This window comes from Capricornis sumatraensis, chromosome 8 (genome assembly GCF_032405125.1).
Source record: "Capricornis sumatraensis isolate serow.1 chromosome 8, serow.2, whole genome shotgun sequence".
NCBI classification, from domain to species: Eukaryota; Metazoa; Chordata; class Mammalia; order Artiodactyla; family Bovidae; genus Capricornis; species Capricornis sumatraensis.
In genome coordinates, this window is record NC_091076.1 from 12,030,126 (window position 1) to 12,047,933 (window position 17,808).

A 17,808-nucleotide genomic window follows, 5' to 3' on the forward strand; every position below is an offset into this window, starting at 1 on the left:
TTAAACTTTCTGGCAGGCTGTGGTTACAAGGCATCAAGAAAAAAGGCTCAGCTTTGGCAACAATCGGTTAGATATCTGGACATAATCATATCAGAAGGGACTAGGGACATAGGCCCTGAGAGAATTAAACCTATACTAAATAATCCGCTATGTATGATTTTAAGACAAGTGAGAGGATTTTTGGGAATCACAGGATACTGTCACATTTGGATTCCAGGTTACGGGGAACTTGCCTGGTCTTTATATAAACTTATAGCTGAAACTCAGCAAGCCCCAACTGGCAAACTGGTTTGGTCTCCAGAAACTCAAAAGGCTTTTAAGGTTCTTCAGACCGCTCTCCTGCAAGCTCCAGCTCTGAGCTTGCCCACATGGTCAGAATTTAATTTGTTTGTCACTGAAAGGAAAGGTATGGCCTTGGGAATTTTGACCCAACCCCGAGGGCCTCACCAGCAACCTATTGCTTATCTAAGCAGAGAATTAGATGTAATTTCACGTGGGTGGCCCCACTGCCTAAGAGTAATTGGGGCAGCGGCTTTATTAGCACCTGAAGCTTTAAAAATAATTAGTGGATGAAGCCTTACTGTACTGACTTCTCATGATGTGAATGGCATCTTAAATTCTAAGGTTAATATTTGGATGACAGACTGTAGGTTTCTTAAATATCAGTCATTGTTGTTAGAAGGACCAGTCACTAAACTTAAAGTTTGTGGAAATTTAAATCCTGCCACTTTCCTTCCTGAGAAGGAAAATGAAACACCTGATCACGATTGTTCTCAATTCCTAACTTTAAACTATGCAGCTCGGAAAGATCTAATGGATACCCCATTAGACAATCCTGACATGGAAAAATTTAGAAATGGCAGTTCTTTTGTTCGGGATGGAAAACATAAACCAGGTTATGCCCTGGTGACTGCTGAACAGGTTTTGGAAGCAAAATCTCTCCCCCAGGGAACCAGTGTTCAGTTAGCAGAGCTTGTGGCTCTGACCTGAGCTCTAGAGTTAAGCAAAGGGCAGCGGGTAAATATCTACACTGATTCTTAGTATTCTTATTTGACTTTACATGCTCATGCTCAATATGGAAAGAAAGACAGTTTAAAATGGCAACAGGAGAACATATTAAGCATTTCAGGGAGATTGAGAGACTCTTAACTGTTATATATAGTCCTAAAGAAGTAGCTGTTATGCATTGCAAAGGGCACAGCAGGGATGGGAGTACAGAAGCTGAAGGTAATCAGATGGCTGACTGTCAAGCCAGAAAAGCAGCACTTTACAAAGCCCCTTCACTGCAGACGCCTTTGATCTGGGCAGGTCCTGTGGAACAGGAAAAACCACAATATACTGAGGAAGAATTAGAAAGATATGAAAAAAGAGGAACAAAGATTACTAATAAAGGATGGTTACAGTCTGAGGATGGACGATTAAAAATTCCTGAAAATGCTCAAAGGAAAATTCTTAAGGGTTTACATCAGAGTTGTCATTTGGGTGCGGAGAGTACTTACCAAATGGCTTGTCACTTGTTTGAAGGTAAAAATGTAATGAAAACCTTAAAGAATATTATCAAAAGTTGTAAGGTTTGTCAGAAAAATATCCCAAAGACTGAAAAGCTAGCAAAATCTGGATTACAACGAAGTGGGAAGTACCCTGGAGAGGACTGGGACATTGATTTTACTCATATGCCTAAAGCTAATGGATATTCTTGCTTACAAGTTTGGGTAGATACTTTTACTGGATGGATTGAAGCTTTTCCCTGTCATGGTGAACAGGCTAAGGAGGTTATAAAGATCTTAATCCATGAAATTATCCCCAGGTTTAGGCTGCCACGGGGAGCCTTCAGAGGGTATCTAAGGCTCTAAGAATAGATTACACACGGACATTGTTATAGATCCTGAAGCCTTGGAAATAACTAGTTATGTAACTCAGCTCTCAGCTTTTTAACAGGCATTAACAAAACTCCGGGAGACAACTCCTGACCCTGCCTCTGAGTCAAGCAAGGCTCTATTTGAGCCAGGAACTGAGGTCCTCATAAAAACCTTGCGATCTGGGGCCCATCCCTCGAGCCCCTCTGGGAAGGCCCTTACCAGGTTATTCTTTCTTCTCCCACAGCTGTCAAAGTGCCAGGAATTGATTCGTGGGTACATGACACCCAATTTAAGGGGTGGCACCCTGACCGAAACTAAGTGACATCTTTTTATGTCTTTATTTTCTATGCTCTGACTTTGTACTTTTCCGATGGGCCTGATAACCTATGTGAGCTTACTTCTGCTGACTCCAAATATCCTGAGTCTGCCATTGGATCCTCAAGACAATGCCTTCCTGTCCTGGGCTCACTCCTACGCTGCATTCCACATGGGTCTAACTGCGGGGTCTGTGGAACACACCCCTCTTCATCAGTGGAAGGCTTCCCATGGTGGACATCTCCACTTCAGGGAAAAGATTTTCTCCAAGTGTGTGAATACCTTCAACAACAGTCACATGCGATGCCTCTTCTTCATCTGATGACATCTAACAACCCTAAAATGGACTGGTGCAACACTTTGTACTTTAACTATGGACATAATATGATTTTTAATTTTGATTTAAACTTGTTTTAATGACTATGTTGCCTTACATCTGTAACTGTGTAACTAAATTTGTTTCTAGCCACATGAAAGCTTTTAAGTTACAAATTGTTGCTCAAACTCCTGCTACTGCTGCACCTGCCTCCAACTACTATTTGGGGCCCCTGGATCAGATATCCTTAATATGAGGATTAGGAGAATATGTTTCCTTGCCAATTTAGGGACAACACCCCTTCTCAGCTTGGAAGCAGTCATGGAACTGTTTGGTAGGTATAACAGGGAAATGGAGTCCAAAATGGCTGTGGCTATAAGACAAGGAAGGGAAAAGCCCGCTAAAATGAAACAAAAGAATGTCCGAGGATGGGAGTGAGGACCTCAGAAAAAACAAACCACACTCCTTGCTTGCCCAGTTTACATAGGACAGGCCCAGGGAGAGATAAACATGTAAATAGAGAAGCCAAAGCTATCTCTCTTTCTCTCTCTCCCCCGCGCACTGGGATGCTCTTCTCCTGTCTTTAGATCAACGTGCCCTCATGCCTCGAAGATCGATTTTCCTGGTGTCTTCTAAATAAAATAGAGCTGTAACACTGAGCTGTAACACTGATTTGTCTAAGAGCTATAACATGGTCCATTCGAGACCTGAGAGCTATAACACAGTCTATCTAAGACCTGAGAGCTGTGACATGCCTAGGGGGCTTTAATGTCCATCACTCCAAATCTCTGTTGTGACAAGACAAATAATCAAGGAACATACACTCGCATGGCATCTATGGTGCTGTGACTTGGGTTTAACCTGGCTGAAACAACCTCTGCTTGGAAGAGGCCAAGCACAGCAGGAGCCCAGCTCAGCGAAGCTCTCGCGGTAGAGGCAGAATGCGAAGAAAATCCAGTGCAGGGGAAGGCCCATCGTTGTGGAAACTGGGACAACGGAAAGCCCACGCAGCCCAGTCTCAGATCCCAGGAGAACTACAGTTAAGGTAAGAGGTCCTTGCTCTTCTGGCTGGAGGGACATGCCTAACAAAATCTTAATTCCTTTACAATCTCTCATTTCTTGTTTTCTCGAGCCTCCCATGAACAGGCGGGTGGCAGGTGGCACAATTGAGGGACTCTGAAAAGGCTACTCCTCAGCATGTCCCAAAGGTGCTATCTGCTGAGCCCCAGTAGTTGTTACACAAGCTGGTTGGGGTTCTTTTGTACTTTCTCTTCTCTGTGCCAAGGATGGGACCAAAGAAACGGTGAGCACCAGTTAGATACTTAGCAAATTTTCCGGTGGGCTATGAAGGGGATTCCTTGGCACGTTTTTCCCACTGCTTTTTCCTCCTGTGCTTCAGCTTTCTCCTGGGACTCAAGCCCGGCCAAAATTAATAAAGCTCAAGCTCTGAGGTCTCATTACAATAATTCATTGAGAGTCAAAGTGATAGACTTACAAGTAGACTTGTTAAAATTCAGAGAAAAGTACTGCACTCTACAGGAAACTGGCCATGGAATGCGGCCTGGCAAGGTTTTGTGAGCGGGGTGAATTCATATGCTAATGAGTGAGAAGATCATCCCAGTCATTGGGGAACCACCCACTCCTCCATCTTTTTCACAGGGCCTTGGAGCTGTCCTACCACCTCTGGGTGGGTATGTTGGTTTATAGATTGGGGATTAAAGTTTACTCGAATTTGACTTGTCATCTTGTATCCAATTGATTTTAATTGGTTTACATTATACCCTTGTGCTATGTCATTCTTTCAAAGGTTGTGCTCTGCCCTCTTCCCTCCTGTTTCATGCTCTTGTTTCTTTTTCTTGTTTCTTGAGGTATGCCTGTATTGCTATGAACCTTCCCCCTAGCACTGCGTTTACAGTGTCCCACAGGGTTTGGGTTGTTGTGTTTTCATTTTCATTCATTTCTATGCATATTTTGACTTCTGTGATTTGTTAGTTATTCAGCAGCGTGTTGTTCAGCCTCCATTTGCTGGAATTTTTAAAAGTTTTCCTCCTGTAATTGAGATCTAATCTTACTGCATTGTGGTCAGAAAAGATGCTTGGAATGATTTCAATTTTTTTGAGTTTACCAAGGCTAGATTTATGGCCCAGGATGTGATCTATCTTGGAGAAGGTTCTGTGTGCACTTGAGAAAAAGGTGAAATTCATTGTTTTGGGGTTAAATGTCCTATAGATATCAATTAGGTCTAACAGGTCTATTGTATCATTTAAAGTTTGTGTTTTCTTGTTAATTTTCTGTTTAGTTGATCTAGCCATAAGTGTGAGTGGGGTATTAAAGTCTCCCACTATTATTGTGTTATTGTTAATTTCCCCTTTCACACTTGTTAGCATTTGTCTTACATATCGTGATGCTCTTATGTTGGGTGCATTTATATTTATAATTGTTATATATTCTTCTTGGATTGATCCTTTGATCATTATGTAGTGGCCTTCTTTGTCTCTTTTCAAAGCCTTTGTTTCAAAGTTTATTTTGTCTGATATGAGTATTGCTACTCCTGCTTTCTTTTGGTCTCTATTTGTGTGAGATATCTTTTTCAGTCCTTCACTTTCAGTCTGAATGTGTCCCTTGTTTCGAGGTGGGTCTCTTGTAGACAGCATATATAGGGGTCTTGGTTTTATATCCATTCAGCCAGTCTTTGTCTTTTGTTTGAGGCATTCAACCCATCTACATTTAAGGTAATTTTTGATAAGTATGATCCTGTTGCCATTTACTTTATTATTTTTGGTTTAAGATTATACACCCTTTCTCTATTTCCTCTCTAGGGAAGATCCTTTAGTATTGATTGGAGAGCTGGATTGGTGCTGCTGAATTCTCTCAGCTTTTGCTTGTCTGTAAACTTTTGATTTCTCCTTCATATTTGAATGAGATCCTTGCTGGGTACAGTAATCTGGACTGTAGGTTTTCTTTCTTTTTTTTTTTTTTTTTTCTTTCATCACTTTAAGTATGCCTTGGCATTCCCTCCTGGACTGAAGAATTTCTTTTGAAAGATCAGTTGTTATCCTTGTGGGAATCCCCTTGTGTGCTATTTGTTGTTTTTCCCTTGCTGCTTTTAATATTTGTCCTTTGTGTTTGATCTTTGTTAATTTGATTAATATGTGCCTTGGGGTGTTTTGCCTTGGGTTTAATCTGTTTGGGACTCTATGGGTTTCTTGGACTTGGGTGATTATTTCCTTCCCCAATTTAGGGGAGTTTTCAACTATTATCTCAACTATTTTCTCATGGTCTTTCTTTTTGTCTTCTTCTTCTGGGATTCCTATGAATCAAACGTTGGGGCTTTTAACATTGTCCCAGAGGTCTCTGAGATTGTCCTCATTTCTTTTAATTCTTTTTTTTTTTTGTTTTCCCTCTCGTTTTCACTGATTTCTACCATTCTATCATCTACCTCACTTATCCTATCTTCTGCCTCTGTTATTCTACTCTTTCTTACCTCCAGAGTGTTTTTGATCTCATTTATTGCATTATTTATTTTATATTGACTCTTTGTTACTTCTTCTAGGTCCTTGTTAAACCTTTCTTGCATCTTCTCAATCCTTGTCTCCAGGCTATTTACATGTAATTTATTTTCATTTTCAAGATTTTGGATCATTTTCATTATCATTATTCAGAATTCTCTATTAGGTAGATTCCCTATCTCTTCCTCTTTTGTTTGGTTTGGTGGACATTTATCCTGTTCCTTTACATGCTGGGTATTTATCTGCCTTTTCATCTTGTTTATATTGCTGTGTTTGGGGTCGCCTTTCTGTATTCTGGCAGTTTGTGGAGTTCTCTTTATTGTGGAGTTTCCTTGCTGTGGATGGGGTTGGATGGGAGGTTTGTCAAAGTTTCTTACTTAGGGAAGCTCGTTTCGGTGTTCTGGTAGGTGGAGCTGGATTTCTTCTCTCTGAAGTGCAACGAAGTGTCCAGTAATGAGTTATGAGATGTCAATGGGTTAGGAGTGACTTTGCGCAGCCTATATATTGAAGTTCAGGGCTATGTTCCCGTGTTGCTGGAGAACAGATGTCGTACGTCTTGCTCTGCAACTTTTTGGCCCTTTGGTGGTACTGGATTTAAGTGTAGGTATGGAGGCGTTTGATGAGCTCCTATCGATTATGGTTCACTGGACTGAGGAGTTCTCTGGTGTTCTCAGGATTTGGACTTAAGCCTCTTGCCTCTGGTTTTTAGTCTTACTCTTACAGTAGTCTCAAGACTTTTTTTTATCTATATAGCACCAATGATAAAACACCTAGGTTAAAGAGGAAAAAATTTCTCCACAGTGAGGGACACCAAGAGAGGTTCACAGAGTTACATGGAGAACAGAAGAGAGAGGAGGGAGATAGAGGTGACCAGGAGTAGAAGAGGGAGAATCAAAAGAGGAGAGAGCAAGCTAGCCAGTAATCACTTCCTTATGTGCTCTCCACAGTCTGGATCTCTCAGAGATGTTCACAGAGTTACACAGAAAAGAGAAGAGGTAGGATGGACAAAGAGGCTACCAGGAGGAGAAGAGAGTGAATCCAAAGGGGAAAGAACAAGCTAGCAAGTAATCACTTGCCTTAAAAAGGAATAGGTCAAGGGTGCATATTGTCACTCTGCTTATTTAACTTATATGCAAAGTACATCATGAGAAACGCTGGACTGGAAGAAGCAAAAGATAGAATCAAGATTTCTGGGAGAAATATCAATAACCACAGATATGTAGATGACACCACCCTTATGGCAGAAAGTGAAGAGAAACTAAAAAGAAGCTTCTTGATGAAAGTGAAAGAGGAGAGTGAAAAATTTGGCTTAAAGCTCAACATTCAGAAAAGTAAAATCATGGTATCTGGCCCCATCCCTTCATGAGAAATAGATGGGGAAACAGTGGAAACAATGTCAGACTTTATTTTGGGGGGACTCCAAAATCACTGAGATGGTGACTACAGCCATGAAATTAAAGGACACTTACTCCTTGGAAGGAAAGTCATGACCAACCTAGACAGCATATTCAAAAGCAGAGACATTACTTTGTCAACAAATGTCTGTCTAGTCAAGGCAATGGTTTTTCCTGTGGTCATGTATGGATGTGAGAGTTGGATTGGGAAGAAAGCTGAACACCAAAGAATTGATGCTTTTGAACTGTGATGTTGGAGAAGACTATTGAGAGTCCCTTGGACTGCAAGAAGATCCAACCAGTCCATTTTAAAGGAGATCTGTCCTGGGTGTTCTTTGGAAGGAATGATGCTAAAGCTGAAACTCCAGCACTTTGGCCACCTCATGTGAAGTGTTGAGTCACTGCCAAAGACTCTGATGCTGGGAGGGATTGGGGGCAGGAGGAGAAGGGGACGACAGAGAATGAGATGGCTGGATGGCATCACCAACTCTATGGACGTAGGTTTGAATGAACTCCCAGAGTTGGTGATGGATAGGAAGGCCTGGTGTGCTGCAATTCATGGGGTCTCAGAGTCAGGCACGACTGAGCAACTGAACTGAACTATAGTGATGTGCTGTCCACAGTCTGAATCCCTCAGAGATGTTCACAGAGTTACACAGAGAAAAGAAGAGGGAGGAAGGAGACAGAGGTTGCCAGAGTAATAAAGGGGGGAATCAAAATGAGAGAGACAGATCCAGCCAGTAATCAGTTCCCTAAGCGTTCACCACATTCTGGAACACACAAAGAGATTCACAGTGTTGGGTAGAGAAGAGAAGGGGGAGGGGGGAGATAGAGGCGACCTGGTGGAGAAAAAGGAAATCCAAATTGGGAGAGAGCAATCAGGCCAGTGATCTCTCTCCCAAGTAAAAATGGCTACTGAAGATTGGGTTCTTAAAGGTACAACATTGATAACAAATACCAAAAATCAAAAATTGAACATCTAGAGTAGAAGTTGGATTCTCAAAAATACAATGTTTAAGGAAAAAAACAAAGTCACAAAAATTATATATATATATATGAAGTTTGCTTTAAGAAATAGGGTCTTTTTTAAGTAATAGTAGGTTATAAAAATGAAAATTAAAGGAGTAGTAGAGGACTTAAAAATTAAAGAAAATAATAATAAATTTAAGGAATGAGGATAGTAAAAAATATATCTAGGACTTTCTCTGGTGTTGTTGTGAACAGTGTGGGGTCAGTTTGCTTTCAGATAGATCCTTCATCCAGCTTATACTTCTCAGGATCTATACTCTCCTCCCTAGGTAGTCGGTGCTAACTGCAGGGTTTTAATCTATTGCACCTGTCACTTCCAGAGTCATTCCCTCTGTTTTAGCTTCTTCTGTTTACTGGTCTCTTCAGTGTCTAATTTCACCCTGACCCAAGGGGATGTTGGTGGACAATTTTTTAGGCTCACTTGTTCAGTCATGCTGTGGGGAGGAAGCAATACTGCAAATAAATATCACTGGCGTGTGTGGGGAGTGCTCCCAGTGTCTTGAGCACACTGGGTTTGCCCCCGCTCACAGGGACATGTGTGCTTTGCCAGTCTACACTGCTGAGGCTCTAGGTTGCTCTGGAGGGAACTGTCTGAGGCGGGCCCTGGGTTGCATGCACTTCCCAGGTCTAAGCTGCTCAGGTTCAGGTACTCAGGTACTCCTCAAAGGCACAGACTCTGTTGGGCCTGCGGTTTGTGCCTTTCCCAGGTAAGAGCCGCTCAGGTGACCAGATGTTTAGAGAGTGCATTCACTGTGACTTATTGCCTCTCCCGTCCCTGGCGCTCATTTTTCTGGGTGTACAACTGGCGCAGCTTCTTAGGCGAATGTTGACCATCCAGAATTCCAAGAAGTCTTGGTTAACAATGAAGCCTGCTTGCAATTTGGTAGATGATGCCTCTCTGGGGCCATGGTTGCCCCTCTTCCAGCTCTGGTTGCCCTCGCCTCCCTGTCTCTGGCAGGGAATGGGCCAGCCAGCTAGCTCTGCTCATTCCTTTGTTCTGTGAGCAGGCCTGGTGGTCTTAGTTTAGGGATTTTCGCTGAGGTAGCTATCCCAGGGTCTGGTTTGCTATCTCAAGTTAGTTCTCTCAGATTTCCCTCAGTGCATTCAGGCCCGGTCCTTACTTTAAGCAATGCAGCCCTTGCCTCCCTGCCCAGCCCTCGCTTGCTAGTGGCAGATGCAGGTGTCTGTGCTGCTTCTCCACTGGGAGTTACCATTGGGCATGTAATCTATGGGTTTAAATTATATATTTATTTTTATAACCAGTTATGTTGCTCTCTAAGGTTCCAAGGTTCACCACAGACTCACCAGTGAGAGTGTTTCCTGCTGTTTGGAAACTTCTCTCTTTTCTAATACTCCCTTCCGGGGACAGATCACCATCCCTACTTCTCTTGTCGCTCTTTTTATCTTTAATATTTTTTTCTACTTCCTTTCAAAGACAATGGGCTCCTTTTCTGGGTGCCTGACGTCCTCTGCCTGAATTCAGAAGTTGTTTTATGGCATTTACTCAGTGTTCAAATGTTCTTTTGATGAATTTGTTGGGGAGAAAGTGGTCTTCCTGTCCTATTCCTCCGCTATCTTAGGACTGTCCCCGAAATTACTCATAATTCCCATGAGATCAATAGGGCCCTGAAGACAACATTGACTTCCTAGTGGGCAATGGTAAACCTGGTCTAAAAGCTGGTTTCATCTCAGCTTAAAAAACTTTACAGCAAGCGTTCAAAAAATGCAATTGTTTCCTAGAAATTAACAGTGTTTGCAAAGAGTGAAAGGGATAATTTATAAAAATAAAAAAAAAAAAATCCAGCATTCCAAAGGTAAAGTGACCACATCCACAATCCAATTTTAAAATTCCATATAAATTGTGAAAGTATTTGTCCTAGTTTTATCTCAATATTGTAAGATAATTATCCTCTGATTAAGGTAAATAATAAATTTAAAAATAAAAAAAAAATCCCAGATGTGTAAAGAAGAAAGAAAATATCCATAACGAGGGAAAAATCAATTAGTAAAAACACAAGTTAAATATTTACTACAAAATTAACAGGGAAGAACATTATGTTTACTATATCAATAATGCTTATATTCATGAAGCTGAAGATTATTGAGTATGTTGAATACAGACATGTAAAATAGAAATGCAAAGATTGTGGAAAAAATTAATTGTGCATCAGAGAGATTTGAAGTAAGTTTAAGAGTGCTAAAATATATGTAAATAGAATCCCACAAGAAGTAATCGGGAGGAGAATAGAGCAAAGAACATCATAGTTACTGGCTGAAAAATTCCCAGAAATAATGAAAGCTTTAAACCCATTAACATAGAAGCTCAATTAATTCAAGGACAAGAAATATGACAATTATACAGAGGCACATCATAATTCATGGTTTAAGACAATCAACGAAAGAAATGTAACCAGAAGGAAAAAACAGACACAGTAGAAAAAAAAATGGGGATGATAGCAGATGAGGCAAATGAAACAATGTTAGCCACAGGACACCATATCTTAAATGCTGAGAGAAATATAATTGACTCAGAATTCTATACCCAAGAAAGATACATATCAAAAACAAGATAAAATACTTTCTCACACATACAACTACAAGACTGCATCACCACCACCTTTTATAAAAGGTCTCAAGTCAGAAGGAATTTAAAAAGAAGTGAAAATCTGGATCCACAGGGGGAATGAACAGTACCCAAAATAATAAGAGAGAAAAAGAGGGAGAGGCTAATCCCATCATAAGGGACCACCATCAAAATCCCATGTCAAACTGGATACCTCCCAAAGGCCCTACTTCCTAATACCATTACTTTGGGAGTCAAGGGTGGACACAATTCAATCCATAGCAGCTATCAAGACAGACCGTCATTTCATTCTCTCTTTTACTCCTTATTCATTTTTCCTGAAGTATTTTAGGGACAAGATGAACATTTCACAAAATGTACATAATGAACATTTGTGGTAGAATGATAAGACATGAAAAAAATGTTCTTTTGTTCCCTCCAAAATGAACATTTTATATCCAGTCCATGTGCAAATTTCCCTGATGCTCAAAAAGCAGATGTCTTTTCACAGTTAATTGAAAGAATATAGTCATATGTTGCACTTGGTTGTTCTCCTTTAGGACTAAATAACTGGTCCTCTCCCAATTTTAATGCCATTTGTTTGTTCAGAAACTGAGAGGAAGCAGGGTGATTTGTCCTACAGAATGTCCCTCTATTGGGTTTAGAGCAGGAGTCCACAATACAAGCACAGTGGGTCAGGAACAGTACCAGTCTTTGGTCTATGAGGAACCAGACCTCCACAGCAGGAGGTGAGCTACAGGCCAGTGAGTGAGGCTTCATCTGTATTATAGCTGCTCTCCATCACTCTCTCATCACCCCTAGAAGTGACAGTCTAGCTTGTTTCCATGGAACCATTTGTAGTTATATAACCTATGCTTAATAGAAACAAGCATAGCATAAATATTGATGAATACTTTTTCTTTCTCAGTGCTCAGAATGTTGAGTTGGTGCCCTAGCAGTCTATCACAGTGACAATTTAGATGTTGATTATTAACATTTGAACACATTGGGCCAGCTTAAATTTAAATATTTAAAAACTAACATCATGGGATCCAGCCCCATCCTTCATGGCAAAGAGAAAGAGAAAAGGTAGAAGCAGTGACAGATTTCTTCATCTTAACTTCTAAAACCACAGTGGATGCTGCCTGCAGCCATGGAATCAGAAGACATTAGCTTCTTGGCAGGAAAGCTTTGGGAAACATAAACAGTGTGTTGAGAAGCAGAAACATCATTCTGCCCAGCAAACTGTTAGATGTTTGGCCTTTTTGTTTGGATTCATAAACTTTCTGTCCAGTCCCCATTTGTCTTTGAAGTCCCTCAGCTTTCTGTTCCTTCACGATTCCCAAGATTATTTTGAGCATTTCTTTACCCAATCCTGAAATCAGCCATCTCTTTAAGATCTGATGAAAAATGTATTTAGAAGCTAGATGTTAGACCTCAGAATAGTCCCTATTATCAAGTTATCATTCCTTCTAGGCTTTATAGTGGTCGGAGAAGGAAGTACACATTTTCCTTAAAATTTAAAATAGAATGGAATATAATTAGTTCGTAGAAACTTAGGCTTTCAGTTCAAGATTTAAGAGAGCAGGGTTTGAATTAAACTTCTATGTGTTATGTGTGAACCTCTTTTTCTAGCCACTGAAAGGCTTACTTCAGATCATTCGTTTTAATTATTGTCTTGCTTGTACCTTTTAAAATACATACGATTCTGTCACAATAACAGAAACAATATGAGCAACAATAAGTTATTGAATTATTGCTCGCCACAGCTGTGATGGTTCTGCAGACGCATGGTGGAGATAAACTACCCCACGTCCAAATCAGGGGCGGCAGCTGAGAGGAGCTACCTTACTTCCAAGGTAAGGAGCAGAGGCTGCACTTTGCTGGAACAGCCATGAAGAGATATCACACGTCCAAGGTAAGGGAAACCCAAGTAAGATGGTAGGCCCTGAGAGAGGGCATCAAAGGGCAGACAAACTGAAACCACATTCATAGACAACTAGCCAATCTGTCACACGGACCACAGCCTTTTCTAACTCAATGAAACTAAGTCATGCCTTGTGGGGCCACCCAACATGGACAGCTCATGGTGGAGTGGTCAGACAGAATGTGGTGCACTGGAGAAGGGAATGACGAACCACTTCAGTATTCTTGCCTTGAGAACGCCATGAACAGTATGATAAGGCAAAAAGATAGGACACTGAAAGATGAACTTCCCAGGTTGGTAGGCTCCAAATATGCTACTGGAGATCAGTGGGGAAATAACTCCAGAAAGAATGAAGGGATGGAGCCAAAGCAAAGACAACACCCAGTTGTGGGTGGGACTGGTGATAGAAGCAAGATTCAATGTTGTAGAAAGCAATATTGCATAGGAACCTGGATTGTTACGTCCATGAATTGAGGCAAATTGGAAGTGGTCAAACAGGAGATGACAAGAGTGAACATAGACATTCTAGGAATCAGCTAACTTAGATGGACTGGAATGGGTGAATTTAACTCAGATGACCATTACATCTACAACTGGGCATGAATCCCTTAGAAGGAATGGAGTAGACATCATAGTCAACAAAAGAGTCTGAAATGCAGTACTTGGATGCAATCTCAAAAATTGCAGTATAATCTCTGTTCGTTTCCAAGGCAAACCATTTAATATCAGGTAATCCAAATCTATGCCATGATCAGTAACACTGTAGAAGCTAAAGTTGAACAGTTCTATGAAGACCTACAAGACCTTCTAGAAAACACCCTTAAAAGATGTCATTTTCATTATAGGGGACTGGAATGAAAAAGTAGGAGTCAAGAAATATCAAGAGTAACACGCAAATTTGGCCTTGGAGTACAAAATGAAGCAAGGCAAAGGCTAATAGAGTACTGCCAAGAGAACGCACTGGTCATAGCAAACACCTTCTTCCAACAACACAGGAGAAGACTCTGAAAGGTTATTGTTGAATTACGATGCTGGGATTCTTGGCCCCCGGAGGAGAAGAATTCAAACCGGGTCCAAAGACGAGGCTTGATCACTTAGAGCCTTTGTGTAATAAAGTTTTATTAAAGTATAAAGGAGATAGAGAAAGTTTCTGACATAGGCATCAGAAGGGGGCAGAAAGAGTACCCCCCCTGCTAGTTTTCAGCTGGATGTTATATAGTCACAAGCAGCCTGTTAATGAAAGAAAGGAATGTCTCAAAACTCAGAATGGCACTAGGCCCATCACCCATAAGATGTATTTTGGGATAATCTTGGCACCAAATGGTTTATCTTGGGCCATAAAATTATTAACTTGAATCTTGAAGAAGGGCAGATCACCATATAAATAGTTTCATTTATATAGATCAGAGGAACAATATCAGAGTATAACATACTGGTTTATCAAGTAGCTTCTGAGCCAAAAGGCAGAACCGACTTGAATACAGAGTTTGGGGTAAATGCATAGTATATTAGCGTGGCTTAAGATAGACATTTCCATAAGAAAAAGACATTGGTTATCTTCAGGTGAAACCAGGTGTCATTATGGCAACACAGGATTTTAAGAGAAACCTCCTTTTAAATTTGTATAGAGAAGGAAAAAATATCTCTAGTTTGTTTCCCCCTGCTGCTTAAGAGAGATAAAAATGTCTGACACTTGCAGGCTATTTTCTACATTTGGAGACCCCTGGCTTTCCTGCCTGTTATCCTCTCATTCCCCCCTTTTCTTTTAGGAGAATTATGTTGCCTAGGGAAAATGGGCATCATTTTTGTTCCATAACTGCTTCTGAGCTGAGAAAGAGGGTTGTCCCTAAATTGGTGAGGCAGCATATTTTCTTCATCCTCATATTGAGGGTATCTGATCCAGGGGCCCCAAATAGTAGTTGGAGGCAGCTGCATCACTAGCAGGAGTTTGAGCAACCATTTGTAACTTGAAAGCTTTCATGCAGCTAGAAACAAATCTAGTTATACAGTTACAGATGCAGAGATCAAACAGTAAAAACAAAACAATCAGAATTATTGTAATTAAGATAGTTGTCCACCATGGGGAACCAGTTAACGTCTCCCAAAGTGAGGCAATTGAGCCTTCAGGAGTATCCGTGGCCCCAATCATCTTGTTCATGTGTTTAGTAAAATGAGTAACATTTGTGCTCATATCAGGTATATATGTACAGCATTGGGTATGGATAAGAGCACACGTTCCTCCTTGCACAGCTATCAGAATCACTAAAGCCAATCTGTTTTATAAAACCACCCTTCTAATTTGTGCTTGTTCAGCATTAAGAGCTGAAATAGCCTTTTAAGAATCTTATAATGTCTATTGAGTAAAATTAGTCAAAGCATCCACTTGTAGCGTAACATCTGTAGTTCTCAAAGAGGGAACAAACACTGCAGCCAAATAATCATATCCGTGAAATACAGATCTTGCCCATCAAGATTTAAGGTGGGGTAAATTAGCAGGCTTTTCTGGAAGCTCTGAAAATATAAAGCCGTGAGTAAAGGCTAGACCCAGAGTGTATCTCCCTATCCAACCAAGGGGGAAGCCATGCCCATATTAAGAGCCACATATCCAATAAGTCCCATTTGGAGCAAACCAGCGTGACTGAGATATCCAGTCCCAATTAGTACCTGGCCACACAAAGGGAGAACCTGAACTGGGGTTGGAAAACAAGGGAATTACTATGTTGCATATTTTCTGAGGCAAAAATCCCAATTGTTTCCAATCATTGTAATTAAATTGTTGGCTAACTTTGGGGGATGGCTCTGTTTGTTCTCTGGAGAAGGCAATGACACCCCACTCCAGTACTCTTGCCTGGAAAATCCCATGTATGGAGGAGCCTGGAAGGCTACAGTCCACGGGGTCGCGAAGAGTCGCACACGACTGAGCGACTTCACTTTCACTTTTCACTTTCATACATTGGAGAAGGAAATGGCAACCCACTCTACTGTTCTTGCCTGGAGAATCCCAGTGGTGGAGACTGGTAGGCTGCCGTCTGTGGGGTCGCACAGAGTCAGACACGACTGAAGCGACTTAGCAGCTGCAGCAGCTGTTTGTTCTCAGCATATAGGGGCAGTAGATATTAAACGTTCTTTTTCAGGAGTTAGCCATATAACCTCATCCCACATGTGATAAACGTCCCGTAAAAAACCATTAGATCTAGACCTATTTGCCTTATGTGTAGCAAAAGTCATTGAACCAAGACAATGTATAATCAAAATTATAAGTCACATTATGTCCATAGTTAAAAGTACAAAGTGTTGCACCAGTCCATTTTAGGGTTGGTAGATGTCATCAGATGAAGGAGAGGCATCTCATGTAATTGTTGTCGAAGGTATTCACACACTTGGAGAAAGTTTTTTCCTTGAAGTGGAGATGTCCACCACGGAAAGTCTTCCACTGATGAAGAGGGGTGTGTTCCACAGACCCCGCAGTTAGACCCATGTGGAATGCAGCGTAGGAGTGAGCCCAGGACAGGAAGGCATTGTCTTGAGGATCCAATGGCAGACTCAGGATATTTGGAGTCAGCAGAAGTAAGCTCACATAGGTTATCAGGCCCATCGGAAAAGTACAAAGTCAGAGCATAGAAAATAAAGACATAAAAAGATGTCACTTAGTTTCGGTCAGGGTGCCGCCTCTTAACTTGAGTGTGATGTACCCACGAATCAATTCTTGGCACTTTGACAGCTGTGGGAGAAGAAAGAATAACCTGGTAAGGGCCTTCCCAGAGGGGCTCGAGGAATGGGCCCCAGATCGCAAGGTTTTTATGAGGACCTCAGTTCCTGGCTCAAATAGAGCCTTGCTTGACTCAGAGGCGGGGTCAGGAGTCATCTCCCGGAGTTTTGTTAATGTCTGTTGAAAAGCTGAGAGCTGAGTAACATAACTAACTAATTCCAAGGCTTCAGGATCTATAACAATGTCTGTGTGTAAGAAAGGCCTTCCATAAATACATTCACAGGGGGACAGTTCCTCCTTTCTGAGGGCAGTTCGAGCCCTCATTAAAGCTATGGGTAGGATTTTAATCTAATTGTCCTGCATCTCTTGAGGTAATTTGCGCGGATGTCTTTTGATAATGTCATTAGCTTTGTCAACCTTTCGTGAGGATTGGTGTCTCCAGGAACAATCTAAGTGATATTCTATTCCTAGAGCTTTAGATACCCCCTGAGTTACAGCAGCTTTAAAGGCGGAGCCATTGTCTCTCTGAAGACTTCGTGGCAGCCTAAACCTGGGGATAATTGCATGGATTAAAATCTTTATAACCTCCTTAGCCTGTTTACTATGACAAGGAAAAGCCTCAATCTATCCAGTAAAACTATATACCCAAACTTGTAAGCAAGAATATCTATTAGCTTTTGGCATATGAGTAAAATAATTTTCTCAGTCTTCTCCAGGATACTTTCCACTTCATTGTAATCCAGATATTGCTAGCTTTTCAGTCTACGGGGTTTTTTTTTTCTGACAAACCTCACACCTTTTGATAATATTCTTTAAAGTTTTCATTATATTTTTGCCTTCAAACAAATGAGAAGCCATTTGGTAAGTACTCTCCACACCCAAATGAAAACTCTGATGTAAACCCTTAAGAATTTTCCTTTGAGCATTTTCAGGAATTTTTAATTGTCCATCCTCAGACTGTAACCATCCTTTATCAGAAATCTTTCTTCCTCTTTTTTCATATCTTTCTAATTCTTCCTCAGTATATTGTGGTTTTTCCTGTTCCACAGGACCTGCCCAGATCAAAGGCGTCTGCAGTGAAGGGGCTTTGTAAAGTGCTGCTTTTCTGGCTTGACAGTCAGCCATCTGATTACCTTTAGCTTCTGTACTCCCATCCCTGCTGTGCCCTTTGCAATGCATAACAGTTA

At 41.1% G+C, this 17,808-nt stretch overlaps 2 pseudogenes; one reads left to right on the top strand and one right to left on the bottom strand.

Annotated features, from left to right (window-relative positions):
- LOC138083438 (pregnancy-associated glycoprotein 1-like) overlaps nucleotides 1-990 on the top strand; it is a 30,369-nt pseudogene extending 29,379 nt beyond the window's left edge.
- Nucleotides 991-14,791: 13,801 nt separating this feature from the next.
- LOC138082877 (endogenous retrovirus group PABLB member 1 Env polyprotein-like) lies at nucleotides 14,792-16,507 on the bottom strand (annotated as a pseudogene).
- Between the last annotated feature and the right edge of the window lie 1,301 nt (nucleotides 16,508-17,808).